This window comes from Vicia villosa, unplaced genomic scaffold (genome assembly GCF_029867415.1).
Source record: "Vicia villosa cultivar HV-30 ecotype Madison, WI unplaced genomic scaffold, Vvil1.0 ctg.000168F_1_1, whole genome shotgun sequence".
In the NCBI taxonomy this organism is placed as follows: Eukaryota; Viridiplantae; Streptophyta; class Magnoliopsida; order Fabales; family Fabaceae; genus Vicia; species Vicia villosa.
This window is the reverse complement of record NW_026705049.1, coordinates 1,357,492-1,361,725: the sequence shown is the minus strand read 5'-3', so window position 1 is coordinate 1,361,725 and position 4,234 is coordinate 1,357,492.

Here is a 4,234-nt window from a genome sequence, read left to right as displayed (position 1 = left end):
GAGCAGCCCACACCAAAGCACAACAAGTTTTCTCAAGCAGCGAGTATCTTGTTTCGCACTCGATAAACTTTTTGCTAAGGTAGTATATTGCATACTCTTTTCGACCAGACTCGTCATGCTGACCCAACACACATCCCATTGAATTTTCAAGCACTGTGAGGTACATAATCAAAGGCCTTCCCTCAGCTGGGGGGAGCAAAATGGGAGGTTCAAGCAGATATTCTTTGATGTTGTCAAAAGCTTTCTGACAATCTTCATTCCACACACATCCCTGATTTTTCTTTAACAACTTGAAGATGGGCTCACAGGTAGCAGTCATATTGGAAATGAACCTGGAGATATAATTCAAACGTCCGAGGAAACCTCTCACTTGTTTCTCAGTCTTTGGTGCTGGCATTTCCTGAATTGCTTTGACTTTATCAGGATCTACTTCAATTCCTCTCTGACTGACAATGAAACCCAATAATTTTCCGGAACGGACACCAAAAGTGCATTTGTTTGGATTTAAGCGGAGACGATACTTTCTCAAACGCTGAAACAATTTTAACAGATCCTCCATGTGCCCTTCCTCTGACTGGGATTTGGCAATCATGTCATCCACATAAACCTCAATTTCTTTGTGCATCATATCATGGAAAAGAGTGGTCATGGCCCTTTGATATGTCGCGCCAGCATTCTTCAACCCAAAAGGCATCACTTTGTAACAGAATGTCCCCCATGGCGTAATAAAGGTTGTCTTTTCCATGTCTTCAGGTGCCATCTTAATCTGATTGTATCCTGAAAAACCATCCATGAAGGAGAAAACCTCAAACTTTGCCGTACTGTCTACCAACATGTCAATGTGAGGTAGAGGAAAATCATCTTTCGGACTGGCTTTGTTCAAATCTCTATAATCAACACACATGCGAACTTTTCCGTCTTTCTTCGGAACTGGCACTATATTGGCAATCCATTGAGGATATACAGAAGTGACAAGGAAACCTGCGTCTATCTGCTTCAAGACCTCATTCTTAATCTTTTCCGCCATATCAGGATGACTTCTTCTCAGCTTTTGCTTGACAGGAGGACATTCTGGTTTCAACGCAAACGATGCTCTACAATATCTGTGTCCAGCCCAGGCATATCTTGGTAGGACCACGCAAAAATGTCAACATACTCTTTAAGAAGCTCTACCATCCTCTTCTTAACATCTTGACCAAGCAGCGCCCCAATCTTGACTTCTTTCTTATCTTCTTCAGAACCCAAGTTGATGACTTCTAACGGCTCTTTATACGGCTGAATGGTGTCTTCCTCGTGCTCAAGCAGTCGGGAAATCTCATCAGGAATACATTCATCACTCTCTTCTTCCGCCTCATACACAGGACACTCGAAGTTGGGAGAGGGTGCAGGGTCATTACTTTCAACGGTTTTATTGATTAATCTGCACAAGTGATTATTATTTCAGGAAAAAGGGAAGATATATGCAAACATGTAATCGTGCAGATTATGGCAAATGAAAACAATTTTTAAGGTTTTTTGTGTTACCACTTTCCAGAAAAAGCAAAAAGATAAAAAGCATGTATATGCAGAAACAAAATGACTTTTATTGATGATTTTAATGTTTAAAACAAACAGAAAAAAGAGCCCAACAACTTCACTTTCATCTTGGGCAGAATGAAAGGATTTTTGAAAAACATAAAAGCAAATTACTTTGAAGCATGAGTACACTCAGGAATGTCAATGGTGATCCAGTTCTTAATCATCTTTCCATGGGTCACAAAGCTTGGCACTTCTGGCTCTGATTCGTCTTCAACAATAGCGTTCACTTCTGGAAGAGTCGGATGTAGAAACCCAGCACTATGGAACATCTCCTGATAAGGACGAAAAGCAGATTCAGGCTTCATCACGGACTTGTCTGAGGCAGAAAATCCCAAACCAGCTCTATTCTTGTTCTCTTGCAGACTCACCACTTGTCCCCATACTCCTGAATGTCCATTCTGAACTACCAGTTGAGCATCTTTGAAGGAGGCAATGGAAGCTTCATCCTTTTTGAATTAATCATTAACAGACAGGGCTTGGAATGCAGTTCCAATGACTACTTCATCAGCCTCTATGGTACGGAACGAAGAGAGATGACTAATCAGCAAAGCTTGCTCTCCATTCACAACGACCATCTTTCCATCTTTCACAAATTTCAACTTCTGGTGAAGAGTCGAAGTAACTGCCCCAGCTTCATGGATCCACGGGCGTCCCAATAAGCAACTGTATGCAGGGAAGATGTCCATCACTTGAAAAGTAATCTTGAAGACAAACGGTCCGATACTAATAGTCAAATCAACCTCTTCGACCACTGATTTCTTCAATCCATCAAAAGCCTTGACAATCACATTGCTAAATCTCATTGGTGTGCCACCATAAGACAGCTTAGCAAGAGTAGATTTTGGCATGACATTCAACGATTAGCCAGTATCGATTAGCACATTAGACATTGAGTCCTCCTTGCAACTGACAGAGATGTGCAAAGCCAGATTATGATTTCTTCTTTCCTCAGGCAAATCTTCATCACTGAAGCTCAGATTGTTACACGCAGTGATATTACTCACAACTCCATTAAACTGATCTAGCGTCACATCATGATCCACAAAGGCTTGATCAAGTATTTTCATCAAAGAATCCCTATGAGCAGGAGAACTCGTCAGCAGCTCCATTATAGAGATCTTGTACGGAGTACGATGCAACTGATCCACAATCTTATAATCACTCATCTTGATAAGCTTCAAAATCTCATCCATTTCCTTTCCTGAAGATGACCCTTCATTAACTTTTGTCACATCATTATTGTCCACAGGCACTTGAGTAGGATTCCTCTGGACATCCACAATCGTTTGGGGCTGGGTAAAAACCCGTCTGCTTCTAGTCACTCTACTAACATCTGCTATGTTCTCAACAGAAGACAGAGGCTTAATCTCAACTTCTTTTCCAGCTTCCAACATGGTGGCATTGTATCTGTAGGGTACAGCTTTATCAGAACTATAAGGTACAGATCCAGGCAAACATATCACAAGAGGTTCTACAGCAGCTTTTCCATAATAACCAATCTCTACACATTCCGGGATTTCAAAGCATGGTTCAATCACATTGACATCATCTTCATCTCTATCCCTCAGAATCTCAATGAGCCTTTGATCTATCATCTCTTGTAAATCTCTTCTCACAATATAACACCCTCGAGGATTAACTGAACAAATCCTACAAGCAGCATGATTATGCTCATAATGACTGTATTCACACAGAGTGGCATGCATCTCTACCAATGATCCTCTGATGTGTTCCACACGATAAATCTTATACTTCCCAGGGCATCCATGCACCATATTCACAGCAGACATTTCATGAGTCGGCAATGGATTTTTCTGCACATTTGGGCCAATATCACGGAAGGAAAGCATACCAGAACGAACCAATCTCTGAACTTCATTCTTCAAAGGCCAGCAATTCTCTAAGTCATGCCCAGGAGCGTTCTGATGAAAAGCACAAGTGGCATCAGCTTTGTACCACCAAGGGAGTTTCTCTGGAACAGGAGGTGGTGACCTTGGTTGAACCAACTTCTTATGAATTAGAGCAGGATACAGTTCAGTGTACGTCATGGGAATAGGATCAACATTAACTCGAGGATACGGATTCCGCCTTGCTGGTTGTTGATTAACAGGAGCCACAGGCACTGAATTCACAACAGGAGTTACTGACGCCACTGGATGAGATTGATTTCTGAATCGACTATTCCTCCCATGAGAAACAACATTAGCATCTGATTCCTTCTTCTTTTGGAATGAAGATCCAAACTTCTTCGCACCACCGGACGAATTGTCATTCCGAACCAAACGACCTTCTCGCACAGCTTCTTCCAATCGGACACCCATACCCACCATTTCGGTGAAGTCTACAGGAGCACTTGCAATCATCTTCTCATAGTAAAACGGACCAAGAGTCTTCAGAAAAATCTTAGTCATCTCTTTTTCTTCCATCGGAGGAATCACTTGGGCGGCAACCTCACGCCATCTCTGAGCATATTCCTTGAAGGATTCCTTCTCTTTCTGCATCATAGCTCGCAATTGATCTCTATCGGGAGCCATGTCCACATTATATTTGTATTGCTTCACAAACGCCTCAGCTAAGTCATTAAAAGTGCGAATATGGGTGCTATCAAGGCCCATATACCACTTAGAAGCAGCTCCAGTCAAACTGTCTTGGAAAT